This window comes from Oxyura jamaicensis, chromosome 1 (genome assembly GCF_011077185.1).
Source record: "Oxyura jamaicensis isolate SHBP4307 breed ruddy duck chromosome 1, BPBGC_Ojam_1.0, whole genome shotgun sequence".
NCBI lineage: Eukaryota > Metazoa > Chordata > Aves > Anseriformes > Anatidae > Oxyura > Oxyura jamaicensis.
In genome coordinates, this window is record NC_048893.1 from 110,894,638 (window position 1) to 110,904,175 (window position 9,538).

The 9,538-nt window shown below is 34.8% G+C and overlaps 1 protein-coding gene across 2 annotated transcripts in view; it reads right to left on the reverse strand.

Annotated features, from left to right (window-relative positions):
• Positions 1-9,538, reverse strand: part of KCNJ6 (potassium inwardly rectifying channel subfamily J member 6) — a 168,132-nt gene that overhangs the window by 123,674 nt on the left and 34,920 nt on the right. Inside the window, exon 1 of one of the 2 annotated variants that reach the window (XM_035315764.1) lies at positions 4,148-4,166. The exons of the other annotated variant lie outside the window; for it this stretch is intronic. The gene's annotated coding sequence lies outside the window, so the exon portion shown is untranslated. Of the gene's footprint in view, positions 1-4,147; positions 4,167-9,538 lie in introns of those variants that run through there. 2 annotated transcript variants of the gene reach the window in all.

A 9,538-nucleotide genomic window follows, 5' to 3' on the forward strand; every position in this document is an offset into this window, starting at 1 on the left:
TTTTTTTTTTTTTTTTTTTTTTTTTCCCGAAGGTTTGTTACTTTCAAAAGTAATTCAATGGCAAATCCCTAGTAATTTCATTGATATATCCTTTAAGGCAATAGCTATTCAATTGCTAAATGCAAATTCAATGAGCAAGAAGAACCTTTTCTGAAATCTTAGCTCAGAGTATTCTATCTTGGGATATCTTAAATTACTTTTCAAACTAGATGGAAATGGTGTTATGTTTGAAATATTATTAAATGAGAATAATAGAATTTCATTTTATGTAGTATCTTTCATACTCATGATATCCTAAAATGCTTTACAGTAATGAATTAGATACTGGTTGTTAAGTGATGATCTGTAGGCAAATGCAGCACGCATTATGTGTTCATTTAAGCAATAGCCTACACTTAGCTCTCGAAATCATAGCTTATTTTAGGTGGAGAGGGATTGTCAGAAGGAGGTGGAGCTCTTCTTGTTGGAAAATACCATAGAAACTTTCATTTCTGTCTGGACACAGATACAACAAAGAAAAGTGATAGCTTAATAGCTCATCTTTAGGACCTTTATCAATAAATGAGCTGTGTTACTGCATTCTTTTACTATTACTAAAATACCTGCCATAAGTAAGACCTGTCTAAATTTATTGAGTTGCCTTTCATCTCTCTCCACCCCAAAACAAAAGCATGGTATATTTCTTTTTTTTTTTTTTTTTTTTTTTAAATTTCATCTTGCCCTTCCCAAGTAGGATGGTTGGTCCTATATGCGCCTGTTTTTTTTTGTCTTCTAGTATTAACATCTGGGATAGGTCCTGTAAGGGCCATATTTGTGCTAGACCCAGAACAATGTGTTCTCAGGCAAATAGGGCAAATTGGCCTCACCCTCCACTTCAAAGGTGAGAATGTGAGCAAGTAATCTATATTCCCTTGCAGTGATATCAGCATTTGAATGGCTAAGAATATATTACAGAGGAATATACTGTGCTTGCCACAAGAGGCGATTTCAATTTGCATTAGTTGGAATGAACTTAAAATACAATATATGAATATATGAAGTGAGCAGAGTTCACTGAGGGTGTACCTTACCTGGATTCACTATACTTATTGAGCAGTAGGTGTGAGTATGGCTCATTAAATTGTTCAGATTTTGTAAAGCACACTCAGTAGCTCTGATATCAGAAGACTTACACGGAGGAAATTGGCATTAACAACAGGAGGAACTGAGTTTATTTCTCTAAACTAGAATATAGTTTTTATGTTTCTAATAGTTTTTAGTTAACTTATCTTTCATGCTTAGACTGTGAATTATGTATGGAAAAAAATATACACATATATATACAAATATATATATATGTATATGTATATGTATATATGTATATGTTAGGCAGAAAATCCAGCAGCAGTTCTAGAGAAGTTTTTCAATTCTCCTTGAACTTGAGATGCAGAGCTCACAGAGTCTTGCATTAAATCCACTGCAAATATTTTGTCATTCTATAACAAGAAGATACAAACACTCCTGTGTTATGTAGTGGGAAAGGCATATGTAGTTTTTGCTGACTGTTGAGTATGTATGAAAATTTCCTAGTGTACTTGCATCTACCAGAAGAAAAATAAATAAATGAAATATAAAGAGAAAAAATAAAAACCAGTTTTTAATTTATGTTAGCAGGAGAGATAATACTCATATTTACAGAACAAGAACAATAATAATAAAAAAAAGAACAAAAGCAAAAGCAAAGGAAGAGAGAAAGTGACTTTATGTTTTTGGCATTTTAAGAGAGATATAAGCTGCAGTATACCTAAGGTTTTCATTTTTTCTCAAATAATTGAAAAAAATCTCATTTTAAAATTTAGTGCAGAGAACATAAATCTAAAAATAATATTAAAAAACTACTTTTGTCTGCAAATCTGAGAACTAAAACCTTTTAATTATCCATAATTTATTGTGGTAAAGGTGCCAGAATATACAGATTATTTTACAAACAATTATGTTTTACTTTATTATGCTGTTAAGCAATTGTTTCTTCTGCTGTCAACTGTAGAAGAGTAATTTAAGAAGCAATGTGAAATGGCCATTAAGAAACTAATGGGAACATTATAGGTAAAAAAAAAAAGAAAAAGAAAAAAGAAAAAAAAAAGTTAAAAAAAAAAGAAATATTTGGGATAAGGAGAAAAACCAAAGGTAAGCGTTAAATAATTTGCTGGTATTATTACATGATTAAAGGCAGGTTGAGATTCTCAGATTCTATGCTCTAGTGGGTAAAGTATGTCAGTTTAATTTTCATCTGCCATTAAAAAGACCCTACAGAATACCCAAATATTTATTTGATTGCCTCAGATCCCAGTAAACACATCTCTTATAAGAAGTTGTGTTGCCTAAACACTAGGAGAACTTCAATTTCTGTACTTTGTCAGCCAATGCACTGTATGTACCGCTTGCTTTCGAGAAATTGGGCTTGAATGTTCTAACAGATTATGGACAAAGGCAATTGCAGTGGATTAGTTAAGGCTTAAATGCAGCATTAGTAGCCAACAATGTGAAACTAGGAAGTGTATGTATAAGATGAAAATGAAGAAGAATATCCTGGTAACAAAATGGTGTAGAGATGCTATACTAAAAATATAGCAAAAAAGCACTGGGTTGTGACAAACCAGCATAACATACGTCTCAACAGTCTTCAAGACACAGTGGATAATTTTACATATGCTTTGTCATCTAAATATCCTGATGTCTGGAAGGGTCACTGTGTACAATTAATGAATGTTGAAAAGCTATATAATCAGTGGAAATGTTCTTAACAATTCAAAGACCTGTGGATCAAACTTTTAAGAAACTGCTATTTTCCTTTTTAGGTCATAATTTATTAACACATTCTGAATTTTAATAGAGGAAATAAAAGGTACCTTGAACAGCTTCCTTATATATAAAAAAATAGTTGGTGGAAGCATAAAAGAGAAAAATTGCTATAGTAAACAGACTTAAAAATGCCTATTTATTTTCAGAAGTTAATAATGTCTGCATGTAGCTTTTCATGAACTCATTGCCTCTCTGACCTGCAAAGGAAAGACTTATCTTGTTTTTTGCATTCTTATGGCATTAAACTCCAGATTTTTGTAAGAATCACTTGAAGACTATTTATAAACTAGGGATTTCACATGAATAATTATAGGTAGAAGCATGATTATTTAAACTACTTAACACGATTATTTAAACTACTTAAGAGAATAATGAGCTAATAAAGTATGCTTTGCTTATTACTTGCCTTGATGTATTGTAAAAACTAAATCATAAGTGAATAGAATAGATCAAACATTTCAAACTGAACTTATTTCTTCAGGTACCTTGTGATCTTGTTTTGTGCTGTGATCATGTTCATTCAATGAAAGTTCTTAAGAAAAAACTGTCTTCAGTGTCAGATTTGGCTCCAGATTGAATAATACCAAAGTATCTCACACAGTTTCCAATTTTAGCACCCTTTTCTTGTTAGATCTATTAAAATGAATCTTCAAAAGCAAACATTGAAAATGAACAAGAAATGTGTCAGATGATGCAAAAATGCTAATAATGAAAATCCCTCCCTGTCCATATCATTTACTACTCCCTTACACAGATATTTTTCAGTGAAACTGCAACAGCATTAAAATAGAGAAATTTTGTGGTAAATCAGCCTTTCTGAATTTGAGACTTTGTTTAAGGTGATGTCTTCCACACTGATAAATCAGAAAATGATAGTGTAGTACTTTCTGCACGATTACTTTGTTATCAGTGACCTTCCCACATAGGGTGAAAATCCCCCTTTCCCTAAATTGTCAAAGCCAAACCCTGGCCTTCAATCTGCCAGCCCCTCAGAGCTAATGAAGGTAATAACAGGAGATGCAGATGAAATAATCAATATAGGGACTTTTAGACATATGGCTTGGGACTCATGCCACCTAAGTTTATGTGGATATACATACTATATACATAAGCTTATCCACCTAAAAATGGGAATATACAGCCTAAGCAAATTAAACTCCCTGTATTATCAACAGAGCGAATACTGAACATCTAAAGAAAAGTTAGTCTATCTTAATCTGAGTGCTTTGAGTAGGTGAATCACTGCTGGCAGTTCTCAACTCATTAGAAATGCAGTATACATGACTAAATCAGACTAAATACTTACCAGTTAGATGGCTTACAGGTAATTCTTTCTGGAATTTCTGTGGTATTGACTGCATTCCTTCTGCTATGCTAAAGGTTTGTTCCTATCTCTCTTGTTCTTCTCACCCTCATGTGCTGCTGCTTTCTCTCTTGATTTATCCAGCTCATCGTCTTTCTTAATATGCTTTCTCCCTTCCCTTTTCTCTCCATTTAACTTGTTCCTTTATAAAAAAAAAAAAAAGAAAAAAAAGAAGAAAAAAAAAAACTTCCTTCTCCCTCTCTTCACACTCTCCCACATTTCCAAAAAGAACGGCTGTGAAACTAGCATGCTGTTTGTTGCTATCACAGTGTATCCACCTCCTTCTCTACTCCTTAAATCCACAAGTACTATCTATCTTACCTAAATAGATTGTACATCTTTGAAGCAGGGACTGCCTTCTACTTGAACTGCACAGGCTCAATCATAGCATTTCCCAACATCTTTCAATGTTGTGTTGCACTCTTATTTTAATAATATGTACAATATATGGTGATATATTATACATGTTCATAAATGACAGAGAAGTGCAAAATGTTCATAAATAAGGGTGAAAATAAGTTTAATCTTGCTCTTGCCATTATTCTTTTATTTAGACCATGCTGACAAAGGGTTCTGACTGCTCTGAGACTCGTGCTTATTGTCAACTGAGGCTAGAGTTATCATTTGCATTTATTCTTTCAAACTAAAACTAAAGGCCGTTTTCGGCAAGGGAATGCCTGCTCAGCATAGTGCAATGCTGCCTAGATATCCCCAAGCAGCCACTGAAAGAGCAATAGCTGTCAACAGGTAAATTGGTCTGCAAGGGCCTTGCACTAATATAACTGCACCACTAGTACTTGTTAGCTTTTTACCTAGACATGGTTGTATTGTGCCATGTAGACATCTCTAGTATTGCATCTTGGGGGTTGGAATACATTTTAACTGAAATATATAACTGAATATATAGATATACTCTATATGAATCAGACTAAAGATTAACAAGCCAGACGCTGAAAATCTATATATTCCTTAGACAGTACAGTTAATATACTTTATACACTTTGTACTGTATATACAGTTCCATATCATGGAGAGGTTTCGAAATGTACTAGCTGGAGTTTTCTCTAAGTTTAACCATTCCCAGAATACTATATATAAAAGGTGTTAAAAGGTCAGCTCATGAAGCTAGCCATTTATGTTGCTTTTAATCTATTTAAGTGGTGATGGTAATAAAATATTTATATCTATTACCTTCTAAAGGCTAAAATATGTGCTCTAATAGGGATGGGTTAAAGTACTTTATTCCATTATGAAGATATTAAACTGTGATGATACTACCTCTTGCAGATATATCTTCTGGACTGCTCTGTTCTACCTAGATGTCTCTGCCCATCACCTTTCTACGTCTACCATTTCTTCAGCCATCTTTCCTCCAGTATCACACACCCTTCCCACACTCACTATCTGGGAAAGTCCCTGCTTCTTTGACATTACAGGAACCTACATTTTCCTCCAATTTTTTTGATCGTTTTAACCTTTCTTCCCTCTTGTATGAAGCCTCCATGCATAAGGTAGAAGCAGCAGTATGACAGAGTGAGAGCTGGAGCTACCCATGGTCCTAGGAGCTGTTTGAAAGCTGAACACTCCTGGTGTGGATGAACACCTTGTACAACGGCACAGAGAGAGCAGAGAGCACAGAATATGTTGAGGTCCAGCCTGAGTATGAATGTGTGAGGTGCTCACTTTATCCCAGAGCTACATGAACACAGCACTTGGTGAGGGCAATACCAGACAGCAAAGACTCCCAAAAGCATCATGGAACATCAGTATGTCAGGCAAGTATTGGTTATCAGTTGGGAATCTCTCTTGGTTTCTGTCAGCTTGAGTGCAGTTACTTGCTAACTTGGGGTGTCTTAGCGCACTGGCCACAGTGCAGAGATCTTCTGTCCACCACTGACATGAGCTAATGCAGCCGCATGCCTGTGGAGACTATATCTCCATAACACTGTGTAATGATCATATGTAAAATTTGTTTTTGAAGATGCCCTTATTTCCCATTCTAGTAGCTTTTTCTCCCCAAGTTCTAGATTGTGCCCAACATTCATTCAGTTAACTACAAACCTGGCTAATGAGATAAGCATGTTACAGTTCCCGTACTGTCCTATTAATATAAGGATCCTATCACTGTGCTAAATAGATGAGATACATAGAAGTCCTCAGAGTTTTGCAGCTTGACTTGATTTTGATGTCTGTTGTATAATTCTTCAATATTTAACACTTCAGACAAGTCTAGTTAATTTAAGGTTAAATCAATCTTTATTCACAGAAAATGGGAACAAGATTTAGGTAGGATGCTTTGTTGTTTCTTGACATCATTTATTTAAAATGTTTTTTTTTTTTGTTTTTTTTTTTTTTTTTTTTTTTTTTTTCTAAAAAATAAAGTTTTTCTAAACTAAAAAAAGGGTAAATTTTAATTAGATATTAGGAAGAAATTCTTTACTATGAGGGTAGTGACACACTAGCACAGGTTGCCCAGAGAAGCAGTGAATGCCCCATCCCTGGAAGTGTTCAAGGTCAGGTTGGATGTGGCTTTGTGCACCTGGTCTAGTGGGAGGTGTCCCTGCCCATGAAAAGGAGTGGGAACTAGATGATCTTTAAGGTCCCTTCCAATCCAAACCATTCTATGACTCTACGATTCTTCCAGTCATTCATACTGCAGCAGTTCCAGATTTTTCCAACTACACAATAAAACAGTTTGTGTGCAACTTAATGTGCGACTTTATAGACTATGTTTTATCTCTTTTTGTTTTTCTTTCTCTTTCAAGAGCAGTTTCTGCTGCAGAAGCCTGGAAAATGCTATCCAACACAGACATAAAGGCTTTGGTTGTGAAATTCAGTGCATTCGGACCAGTTACATATCTTCGTGAATTGCTGCTGGATGTGGTCATACCCCAGGTAGGCTCAGTCTGCATAGAGCTGTCTAAGTACAGGGTCATAGCTTAAGGTTCTGATTTCCTTGCAGGCTCTTCTGTACTATTTGAAAAGCCAAGCATTAAAGTGACTACCTCAGTTTGAATTCTGTTGGGTGGAAATAAATTCTTTCTTTCTTTCTATGAGTGTACAGTACTAATCAGATATCTTCATTTTTCTGCCCATCCTCTGAAATCAACACCAGTGACACACCTGTTCAGATCAGAATGCTTTTCACTTGGCTAAATTGATTGCTATGTAATTACTAATTACAGACTGTAATTACTAATTACAAAATCATGACCACAAAGGGTTTCATATCAAGAACATTACAACAACATGATGTTTATCGCAGTGATTATAAAAAGTACTGGAAAATTCAATGTAAGCACTCCAAACATTTACATGAGGGGGAAATGTATTGTTTGGGCCTTATGAAATGGTGTGTAATTGTTTCTGCAATTGACCAGATAAATCTGGTTTATGGAACATCACCAGAAAGGTCCAGAGCTTCTCAGCTTACAAGTGTTGGTGTCCCCATCCCCACCCCCGTTTTTTTTTTTTTTTTCAGAAGTGGTCCCCAGTATATTGGAGCCCAAAATAACATTTTGGTGTTACGGCCTAGGGATTAGACTCTTGTGAAAGGTTTCATCCAATACTTCTTTTGAGGATCCAATTCTATCACAACAGCCTTTTCAATATCATTCATGACTTGTTTACAATCTATTCTTGTGAAAAATACAATTTCCCTTCAAATTTTATAGGAACTTTATTATTCAGTTTTAATATACTATTTAAATCAGTGTTTCTGCTACTAAAGGAAGTTGCTGTTATACATAATAACCAGGATTAACTCTTATTACTGTTTTTTTTTTTCTTAATGCAAGATAAGCAATAGTAATAACAACAACAACAACAATAATAATAATATTTTTCCTTTCAAACTTCTCTGTCTTCCTTATTTTTATGCAATCTCTTCTTTTAATGTTTGGTGTTGTTATTCCATTTTGTTCACAGTCGCTGCTACTTTGTGGTTTTCTCATAATTCCTTCTTGTTTTCTGTACTGAAATTATGATGTGTCCCAATTTTCCAAACTACCAAAAGTTTTCTGATCCCATTAAAGGTGTGGGTGATGAATATCTTTGGAAATTAGGCCCTGAGTGTTTTAATAGAGTCATTATCCCTGTATGTTGTCACAACAACTAGACCCTTTCAGTGATTCAGATCCAAATGGAAAATCACATCCCCAAATTACAATAAATGTGGGTATATGCAATTATCATCACAGAAGGCACTTCAGTTCCATGCTCATTTAGTCATGTTTTTCTCAGCTGAGACTGCCAACAGGGGTACTAATTAATGATTTTTTATAATGTGGACACCTGCCCATTTGGAGCTACCAATCCTTTGTACATACAGAAAGCTGTCAGATGGTAATTACCTTTTGTTTTCTGTTACTCCAGCCTTTGAAGGAGAACTCTTTCTCACATTATCAAACAGGCATGAGACCTCTAGCACCTTCAGATTATTTTTAATTTTCTGCTTAGGAGGGGTTCCTTATGCTTTTTTTTTTTTTGTTTTGTTTTGTTTTGTTTTGTTTTGTTTTGTTTATGGTCTCTATTTGACCTTATCCACAAGGTCACATCATTTCCAGAATCACTTATTTTGTGATTTGGGGGGAATCTGAGACTGAAGAAGGAAATTATTTCCATATTACTAGATTTGTCCTGAAAATTATTTGGCATGCCCAAACATATAATTAACATTAGTCAAGAACTAAAGGATTTATCACATCATTGTTCCACTTCTATAATATGTGCACAGTGTATCTAACTCAGGCACTTCATACTTCTTTATTATACTTCCTTATTTGAAAAGAGAAATATCCCACTGAAGTTTTTTTAGTGAATAAAATCTGCCATACTACTTTGAGATCCCTAGGCTCTATTCTTCAGCTAAATTTTGTTATATTTTCAAATCATTTATTCATTCTGTCTAGCACAATACAGTACATTTTTTATTACAGAAGTAATTTGCAGTACCTCTATTACCGAAATTCATGATTGTAATTTGAACCAGATTAGAAAAATTGAAAAGAGCCATGAATCATCTACCCACCCCCTGGCCTGTCTCCTCATGGACCTCTCTCTTGGTAGATGGACAGCCCAATATGACACTCTTCATGTTTTGTTTGTATATTTGTTGAAATGCGTTGTGATTTAAATATGTTTTTCTGTGTTCTCTGAATCTGAAGGCCTCAGATCTACAGAAGATATTGTATTTCAAATACATAACATTTAATGCACTTCCCACTCCCTTTCCCTCCCCTTCCCTCTCTTCCTTTCCCTTTCTCTTTCCCCTTTCTCCTTCCCCTTTCCCCTTTCCCCTTTCCCCTTTCCCCTTTCCTCTTCCCCCTTTCCCCT